The sequence below is a fragment of the Bombus affinis genome, unplaced genomic scaffold, assembly GCF_024516045.1.
Source record: "Bombus affinis isolate iyBomAffi1 unplaced genomic scaffold, iyBomAffi1.2 ctg00000290.1, whole genome shotgun sequence".
In the NCBI taxonomy this organism is placed as follows: Eukaryota; Metazoa; Arthropoda; class Insecta; order Hymenoptera; family Apidae; genus Bombus; species Bombus affinis.
The window spans coordinates 74,545-85,141 of record NW_026108976.1 but is presented as its reverse complement, the minus strand read 5'-3'; the positions used below and the strand labels follow the sequence as shown (position 1 = coordinate 85,141).

The window sequence follows — 10,597 nt, the reverse complement described above, 5'->3', positions numbered from 1 at the left end:
GTTTGTTGTGTATTACTGCATTATCGTATGAAGAATTTTTTGTCTTCACTACGATGATTAGAAAAATATGTAAAACGTATCCAACATAATTAAACAATTGGAAGCTTATAAAATAATATAAAAATAAATAAGAAGTGATATAGGTAGAAACAACATATATAAATACTGCTATCTTTTAAAATACTTGCAGTACAAAAATATGCTGAAACACGATATAATAAAAAATACTTTACTCTTCGATACAAAAGTAAAAATAAAAGAATGTAATTTTGCGTTTATGTACATCACTTTTCACAGCTCATTGTCCTTTTATTTACACCATCAATCGTTTCTTTCACCCAAGCACCAATTATTCACAATTATTGTTACGATATTTAGGAATATCAATGGAACTGCAACAAACAACATATTTGTGTTATATTTAAATTTATTATCAAACGAATTAAAATAATTTGTATGTAATTACTTCATGCCACCGTTCGTATGGACCTAATAAGGTTCAAAATTTGTGACTTTACTGTAGGAGGTTCTCCGAAGCCTTGAACATTTTGCCACGACGCCCAACCAACTGTAACAATGTTTAAACAAAAATTAAGCAATATATTCCAACATACAAGTAAAAACATATACATATGATTTATATATTTTTCATACTACGCGATATATGTAAATACAATAAATAACATAACCTACAAATTCTTCATTTCTATGCAGGGGAAAAGTTCAGTATAAAAGAATAATACAAACAAAAATATGATGATATTGTGTACCTTTTGCAAGAAATCTTTCTTCGTTTAAATCGCAGATCGCATTCAAACACAACACAGTCGCTTCAAAAAGTGTCCAAAGTGTAAACGCCACATTATATCGATATGATGAATGATAACATTGAGAATATCACGCAGCGCCACTATCGTAGGGAAAGGTAAAACAGCTTCATACGCATCAAACAATCAATTTGTATTGATTAGGAACCGTCCTGCCATCTTCCGTGTTCAGATGGAAACTAGCAATTAAGAAAGTGGCGTTATGCGGGAAATTTGAATTAAAATTTATTTTTACTATGTCAAAATATATTTAGAGTAATCTCGAGCGATTTAAATATCGCTCGAGATTCCAAAAATAAGATAATCTTGGATTTCATCGATAACGTTTTACAAATGCTTGCAAAAATAGTACTATATGGAAACTAAGAGCCTTAAAACGATATTCGAAAGAATCGGTAGACTTTACAAGTAACTTAACAACGCGATAATACAACGGATGGTTGGGAGCATTATTCTATTTATAATAATTGAACGACAAAGCGCACCTTCTTGGCACTAACGCTTTTGGAACAGGAGTACGAGTGTTTCTAGACGATTCGACGCTCTCTTCTCAATTGAGTTACGTTAACGATTCATGTGTGCCGATTTAGTTATAGAACTTAGAGTTCATTTCATGCTACCCTCGATCGTTCATGACCTCTATCATCATTTTATCACGCGCCGTTCGAGGCACACGTTTATCACGTGTAAGGAAATTCGTGGATTTTAATATTCTGATATCGTTTTGCGTATGCAAAGAAAAGTCGGAATCTTCCATATCGTGATGAAAGTCACGGACGTATTTGACGTGTGCAAAAATCTTTCTTGTTTGTAGACGATAAGTATTCAGCAAAAGCTATGCTAACTCACAGCCTCGAACAAGTGTTGTATTACTGCAAAAAATTGCAACACAGACTAAACTCGCGTCGGCGGAAAGTATGCGTGAATCACGTGTACCAAATGTCACGTTTATGCAACTGTAGAAAATATTGCATTATACTAGGTTTAAAAAAAAGTTTGAGACAAAACTATCATTAATTTCAGGAAAAATTTCCAACCTGTACAATGCACGTTTTATTTGGCAACAAGACAATATAGGAAAATTGTTCCAAAGCCAATGTTTCCTCGACTAATTTAGATCTTCCACGAATTCATTCAAATCATTCATCATCCCCTAACAGATAATAATATTCTTCATATACAACGATAACGACTGCCTTAATTTTAGCTATCTATATAAATCACAAGATACTCTGATTCATTTCTCCGATAATTACGCAAATCGTATGATTACAGATCTTCTGTCACATAAAAATGTGTACTTTTCAATAAACTAGACGCAGCAATAAACATACATTATAATCAAACTTAGAGAATCAATACTAAGAAATCGTATGATTCAAATCCACATCAGTGTGCGAACTATTTCCATAATTTATGCCGTATTAGACTGTACCTGCTGCAATTTCACAGGGTAATAACGCGTTACCATTCACCGACTGAATTAAATGACGCTGAATGTGAAGTACACGAGTCTGACCGCTCATGTTCGCTAAATATCATCGGAGAAATAGAAGAAACAAACGTGGACTTTGGTCGGTTAACGAACGAAGAAAAATGAGAAGGTCGATTTGTGAACGTTAGATACCGATCAAAGCAAATATTATTTCAATCGTCGCATAATTGCAAAAGAAATGATATTCAAAGCTTGCATCTTTTCATCCAAGTAGATTGTAAATAATTATCATTTGTTATTGCAATCCTGTTTTCAGTCCGAATCATGTATTATCTAATCTATTGCCTGCAATAAATAATACTTGGGTGACGTCGAAACTGTTACCCAGGAAGCAAGAGTAAAATGCTTAAGCCGTGCAATTATGAATTACGTGATACGTTACGGTAACAATTTATGAGGCATAAGGTCCAATGATGGAACGAGAGGAAAGAATGATTCTGGTATCAGTTCGTGTGAACTGAAGGCGTGTACAATTGTACACTTAAGAACGAAATTCTATGTTGTCATCGTTTCAAGAATTAATACGTTAATGGTCCAAATTAGACTAGTTTTTATAATACAATGTCTAAGTAATGTCTATAATAATGTCTAAGTAAAGCGATTATAGTTAATCGACCAAAATAAACGTAAAGAGCACTATAACGGTGATTCGAATTTGGTGGAACGTAGCTCGCGTCTGTCGAAATTATAGTTTAGACATTGTACGATGTTATATAATAAAGATTCTACCAGATTCCTCCATGACCGCTGTTGATATTTTCACGCAGATTTGTAAAATATTATGTAAAAAGTCGCATTGTCTAAGGTTGCAGTGGCCCAGTAAATATCGACGTTTTGTCCTCAAACGTAAATACATTCGACGTGTCCCCAATATGATTGCTGTATACTAGTAGTGGGGTAAGCGAATCGTTGATTGGCCAGTTTCAACAGAGGGAGCCTACCAGGTCCGGATCGATGTTGCTAAAAGCTGCAGCAAATGGGGGAATATCAGTCGCTAGTACCACCTCGATCTGACTAGAGACGACCGTTTTCACTTCACAATTTTACTTCGTTTTCACTTTGACTTTTAAACACTTTCGTATAACTTCAGTTACAGAACGTTAGGCGGATTTGCACGCAACATACAGTGAACAAAACATCAACAAACGCAGAGATTAGAATCAGACAATAGAGAGTCGGCAGTTATATTCGAAGGTCTTTGGTGGATAAAATTAATCTGGTAAACCGGTTGTACGAGAACTGATTCTGCAGAGGCAACTCCACAGATTGTCCGTGTGAAACCACGTTGTCGTGAGCGGTAAAGGGAGAGAAAAGGAGCTAAAAAGGGTAAGGAATACCTTACATATAAATATACATAACCAAAGCAGAGTTGAAGTGGTGGCGAGAAGGGAACACCAGTGTGCTGGAAAACGGTGAGGCAGCACCGTGACTATGTAAACTACTAGGATATACTTGTGGCAGCGCGTGCGCAGAGTCGGGCAACGTCTGTATCGACAATATTTATAAAGGTACATCGTAACGTGATAGATAGATCGTCGACGATCAAACAATCAAGTGAATCGAGGGTAAAAGAAGATTTAACCAAAGAAGAGGACAAAATCGGAGAACTGGGCTTTTCTTCGAGCATAGGCAAAGAAGCACGCAAACTGGCTCCAGAGGTGAGGATCAAGCAAATTGGAATGAGGGAGGACCTGTTGTCCATAATACGGCACACAAGTAGCGATCATTTTTCGGAAGGACTCTAGTCGAAGATTGAGCAGCAAAACGGGTAAAAAGGAGACTAGCAATAGACCACTGTTTCCGAGTATTTTATACAAATAGAGGGCTCTTGTTTGCTGGATATTTCAAGCAAAAGCGTTACCAGGATCACTTTCATTCTCTTCCTGTAATTATCGACTTCTCGACTGGTCTACCTGATGACTTGTGTTTTCCTGAAGGGAAACCAAAGACCCCAATTTGAATAGTTCACCGTCGGGTTATGCCCTGGGTTGCCGCTTGTCTCGACCTGTTGGCGGCACCGATTCTGGGTTACTGTCTGGCCGTGAGGAAACTTGCACTGCAAGCCGGCTTTTTCCAAGAAGAAACGAACAAATCGATCGTAACACAAGCGGTGAACGCGATCAATACGTCGACTATACAAAAGGAGACTGCGCCGTGCGCTGATACGATGGCACCAAGCGTCGAAGAACAGCGCCAAGGTAAATCGATTAAATGGAACACTAGTAATATGAGTTTCATCTAATTGATATTATTTACTCGTACAATCACAACATGTTCGATATATTCGATAGGTGACGATGTTATTGAATAGCAATTCAATCGGTAATCAGGTTGCGAAACATTCGATGGGAAACGTTATTTATTTCTTATCTATCGAAAACGAAAGCATCGGATTACTGTGCGTTATGCAATGCAACAGTCGTCATAAAAAATTGCATGGAAATGCAATATGCAAACGAAATTAAAAAATGCCACCTGCGGAAATACCGGATGAAATAATGGCTTTTTTCATCGTTTGTTTTTCTCATTGAAACGCATTACGCTTTTTCGCTCGTTCTCTTTGAATTTCTCGATTCGTGTCAGCTAGATCTTTAGCTATTACACCGAAATTACCACGAAACCAGGCCACGGTTTCACGAATCTGTGATCTCCACTTGTAATAGGAGTGGTGACTATAAATAAAACACGATTTAAATAGATATCCGTGTCGTATGTTCGAAACGCGTGCGACGAATGAAAATTCAGCATGTAACAAATAACTTAAAATTGATAAACTTGTTGTTTTCATTCAGAGCACGGTGGTTTCTTATCAAAAGTTTCGTTTCTTTTTTCTATATCTCAGTAACTAAACGATCGTACCAGGTCCCACGAGTATCTCATCTTATCAAACTCAAGTGCTTTCGAATTTTATAAAGCTTCAATAATTTAAGCTCCTCTCTATCGTAAAATTCTGACAAGAGTTTTCGAGTACGATGAGTTCCAGAAATTATTTTGTTTTATCTAGTTCAAGTAGCTGTCAGTTCAATTTTTCTTTTTCCTTTTTTTTTTTTTTTTTAACGAAATTCTTTGGCAAATTTGGTGAAATGCGATGTAGTGGTAGCTGACGTTACAGCGCATGTTCCAATGCAACAAAATGGTTTTCTCCACAAGACCGATTATTGATTTTCTGCCACTGAGCTTGTTCTTATCCTGCGCATGACAGCATATGGAAATGACCGTGATGAATCTTCGCGAAGACGTAACGCAATTTTCATAATTAATTACTGTATTCTGACGTTACAAATTTCATTGCCATTTGTTCATAGATAAATAAATATTATCGACACGATATTCCATGGAATAATTTAGTATTCACGCATACGTTGGTAGCCGTAGCGTGGCGAGAGTACATGCGTTGTTACAATTCAACGCTTGAATAATAAATCGAGTGACGACACGTTTCAGGTCAACGTACCAACGGTTAAAGCTGGTTTCATGGGGATTCTCGATAGGTGATAGTACATCGTTCGGTATACGCGAATGATCGGTATTGATCGTGTATCGCGTGCAACAGTTTGGTAAATACGACACTCGAAGCTGCACTTTGAATTATAAAACAATATACATACATCGGTATATAATCCGATTGTTTGGGTTGAAAAACTTCCGTTTTCAATACGTTTTATTTTTCAAAGCGAAACGTGCGATTCGTTTGTATAGTCTATAAACGTGCATCGAAGCTCTTTTATCCACGGATCAAGGGGTCTAATTCGTAATTATTTTGTTGACACGCGTTAAGTCGAGAAAAACAGACACGCAAATAAAAATGAAGACAGATATCGCGAACGACGAAATCGTTTCGTGGCGTACGTGCTTTTGCTTATGGTAAAAAATCTACTCAGAGATTCGTTAAATTAGTCCAAATGTAATGACCTTTATCGCTTTTCGACCTTCGATTATTAGGCACAAGGGCATGCCGATTCGAAACAACACGCGATAACGCATATTTCTATCGCCATGTCGAATTTCGTGAACTCAGACAATTCGATAATTCTTACTCCATTTCAATTTTTTATATTGTAAACAACGAGTTAATTATAACGTTACAGACAGGTCGTCGTACGTATTTTCGTACTTGAACTTTAATCCTGTTTTGTACTTTCATTCTATACACCGCAATATATTGCGTACGATTACATATCGATTACGAACGACTACACGATATATTACATAAATTATCGCATGACATATAGAGTTTTAGAAAATATAGCAATCAAATACGTAGATCACGGATATTTATACGGTTCTGAGAAATATAGAAAAATCCAAATAATTACACAATCATATAAAACGTATATAAAAATATGAAGATGTTTGAAAAGTTCGCAACATTTCCGAGAATTGATAAGCTCTGTAATCGATTGCGATAAAATTTGAAGGGGTTAATTTATACCTTTTAGAGATTTCATAAATTTAATTTATATGAAGCAGTATTGTATTTTATATTCGATAGAATGTCAATTCTACGAAAATACATTTTATTTGAATTTCACTACGAACTTTTCAAATATATGAACTATAAAATTACTACATTTAGCGAGTGAAACAAATATTTCGCATGAATATCCGTATTCCAAAAATGAGAATAGAATAAGTCAGAATGTCGAACAAACAAAAAACAAAGTTTGTTGTTGAGATTAATACCGCGAAAGAAGCGGCAGTCGCAAAAGTGTAGTCAAAAGCTCTCGTGCATGAAGAGAGAATTCTAAATATAAAGTTCACCAACGCTCGGTTTTTAACGTGGAACCCAACAGGAAGGCGTCAGTACTCAGTTGAAATTCGCACTCTGAAGCTCGCGAATTCGTCTAGCCGGTTGTGTCATTGAAACGCATTTTTTATTATTGATTCGTCATTAGTTGATTGTCGAACAGTGTTGTTAACGATACATTGTAAAGAACATGTGTGTGATCGGTAAGGATTATTCTTCCATCGATCAATAGTGAAAACGATTTTAATCTAAATGTACGGGTAAAAAGCAGAATGCTCATGCAAATTGTTTCAACCGTTCGCGGAGAGACGCGATCGCTGGATAACGCGTCAACGAGAGTCGTAAATTCTCGTTACGATTAAACAATCGACGCCACGAACTGATTGATCCCCTATTTCTATTACGAGAATAGAGGTGGTTAGGTTTGAGTGTATATGTAACAACTATACTGGGTTGGTTGATAAAAGATTAATAAAAATAACGAAACAACAAGTTCAGTCAAAGATCAACAATTAAAAACGAAAAAGATAACAGTCAAGGTTTGTTTAGCGGTTTGCTTATAACGAGACCTATCGCACTTCGCAGCTTGAGACAGGCGTTATGTGCTAGATTCGATTCAATGTGTAACGTTCGACGTGTCACAAGGAACTAGCCGACTTTAGATGATTTCTTTGTCTCATTTTTAAGACGACCCCCACTCTACTTAGGTCACGCCACCGTTCGCGCCTATGATCACGTATGTCTATTCTTGCGTGGAAAACGTAACGGACGAAATTCGACGTTTCGAAAACTCGCTGCTTGGCGACAGCTATGCGCTCGTCGATACATTGTATATGATCCGGCGGTCAGATAAAGCGATCTGACTGCGACATTGTAGGGCCGCGAGCGACGGTTAGAAAATACAGCCTGTGGTAAGCCTCGTGGCGTAACATCCTCCCCCCGTTGAGAGGGTACCGATCAAATGATATGGTGTGGAGTCAGGTGCGTCGCTGGCGGATCTCCTTCGCTCCGTGTGGGTGGTCGGACTCGTTTGGATCTGGGTGAATGGGTAAGGGGACCAGTCTTTTGACGCCACGATCCAGGGTAGTTGTTGCCGTCTGCACGGTAGCGGTCCGTATGATTCCGTCGACTCCTCTTGGATGGGCCTTGATCACGCGGCCCAAAGGCCATTGCATGGATGGTACGTTATCCTCCCTGAGGACTACAACGGTGCCTTCTCGGATGTTGTGACTGCCCTTGCTCCATTTGTTTCGGATGTTCAGCTCGTTCAGGTACTCTCGATGCCAGCGGCGCCAGAAATGTTGCTTGACCCTTTGAATGTGTTGCCAGCTGGAGAGACGATTGGATGGAGTGTCCTGGAAATCTCGTTCTCGAAAGCTTGTTAATGCATCTCCGATGAGGAAGTGACCGGGAGTAAGGACAAGAAGATCGTTTTGGTCAGATGTTATTGGAGTCAGAGGACGGGAGTTGTGGATAGACTCGATTTGAATGATGAGTGTGTTAAAGTTTTCAAATCTTAAGAGCTCGTTACCTGCGACACGTCTGAGATGTCGTTTGAAGGACTTCACCGCAGCCTCCCACAACCCGCTAAAGTGAGGTGAGTTGGGAGGAATGAAGTGCCATTCGATCCGTCGATCGGCTAAAAAGGACTGAACTTTTACATTATGATCGTCGGACTGCAGGAGGTTTCGGAGCTCTCGTAATTCGTTGTTGGCGCCAACGAAGTTGGTACCGTTGTCAGAATAAATTGTTACACAGAATCCTCGGCGAGCGATGAATCTTCGCAGAGCAGCAATGAAGGCCTCGCTAGTGAGATCGGTGACCAGCTCGAGGTGGACTGCTTTAACTGCAAGACATACGAAGATTGCTACATATACCTTGATTTTGCGTCGGTTGCAATCCTTTCGTTTCTTGATGTAGAACGGTCCGCAATAATCAATTCCGACGTTGGTAAATGGACGAGATTCCGTTATCCGTGCAGCTGGAAGGTCGCCCATTACGTAATCCACTGGAGGTGGATTGGCTCGGCAGCAACGTACGCACTTCTTCAGCGTGCTCCAAACTTGACTACGGCCGTCGATAGGCCAATAAGGTCTCCTTAAGGCATATAAGGTAGCTTGAGTTCCGGAGTGGAGATTTAGGAGGTGTTCATGCTCGATAATGAGTGCTGTAACTGAGGATTTGGGTAGAATGATTGGGTGTTTCCGAGTGAAGGGCATTGGTGAGTGACTGAGTCGGCCTCCGACTCGCAATATCTCGTCCTTGTCCAGAAATGGATTGAGTCGTTGCAGCTTCCCCTTCACTGCAGAATTTCGATCTGTTCGGAGAGTACGTATTTCATCTGGAAAATAGCAGAGCTGTAACAATTTGACCAATTTGTTATGCGCATTGGTTAAATCATGTGTGGTTAGAGGTCCCCCCGGATCCTGTTTTCGTCTCCATCGGAGGCAACGAGCGGCAATTCTTATCAGCTTGGGCCAAGAAGAAAATCTCTCCAGTAGACTGTGGTCAAGTGGAGTCACGGACAGACATGTTGCCTTCTTCTGCTCTGGTATTTCAGCTAATGGTACCGGGTTCCACGTCGGCCAGTATTTTTCAGGTTGTTGGAGCGTTTCCGGTCCATGTTGCCAAATGGTTGATCGCAGGAAGTCTTCGCGTGATTGGCCTCGAGATATGAGATCTGCAGGGTTATCGGTAGTGGGAATGTGGCGCCAATCGGAGGTGTGAGTCTTCTGTTGAATCTCTGTCACACGATTCGCGACGAAGGTTTTTAGCGTATGGGGTGATGTATTAATCCAATGTAGAACGATTGTAGAATCAGTCCAGTAAACGGTCCGAGAAATGTTGCTTGGTAAGGCTTGAAGGACTGTAGTGGCCAATGATGTGAGAAGAAGTGCTCCACACAGTTCCAGCCTTGGAATGGTTTGTGATTTGAGTGGAGCCACCTTTGACCTTGCAGTGAGGAGTCGTGTCCAGACATGACCATCCGGAGTGATAGTGCGAAGGTAGACACATGCCCCATACGCCCTTTCGCTGGCGTCGCAGAATCCGTGTAATTCAATTTCCGTTGCGGTCTTGATTATAGTTTTACGTGGAAACTTCACGTTATTTAGCAAAGGTAGCTGTGAATAATATTTTCTCTTTTCTGTGTGTACGTCAGCCGGAAGAGACTCGTCCCAGTCAAGTTTTAAAGTCCAAAGTCGTTGGAGCAACATCTTAGCGCGAACGATCACTGGTGCCAGTAATCCAAGAGGGTCGTAGATCTTGGCAATTTCGGAGCTGATTGTTCTCTTCGTAATTCGAGAGGCGGTAGGATTGATTTTGACGGAATATAGGATCGAATCGTCAAAGGAATTCCAAACAACACCCAGAGTTTTGAAAGTTTGCGATTCGCCTAGTCGCAGCTTATCGTTTATGTCCTGCTCGGAAAGTCCTCGTAGCAGTTCCCGGTCGTTCGCTGCCCATTTTCGAATGTTTAAGCTGGCTAGTTTAAGCAATTCTATGAGCTCCGTTCTCAGTGATTGTGCC

The 10,597-nt window shown here is 39.8% G+C and overlaps 1 long non-coding RNA gene across 1 annotated transcript; it reads right to left on the bottom strand.

Annotated features, from left to right (window-relative positions):
- Positions 1–267: 267 nt before the first annotated feature.
- Positions 268–4,046, bottom strand: LOC126927876 (uncharacterized). The gene is made up of 4 exons (XR_007716000.1): positions 3,052–4,046; positions 771–1,006; positions 467–568; positions 268–392 (listed from the first exon to the last, which is right to left on the bottom strand). It is a non-coding gene; the product is annotated as an uncharacterized LOC126927876 (long non-coding RNA).
- Between the last annotated feature and the right edge of the window lie 6,551 nt (positions 4,047–10,597).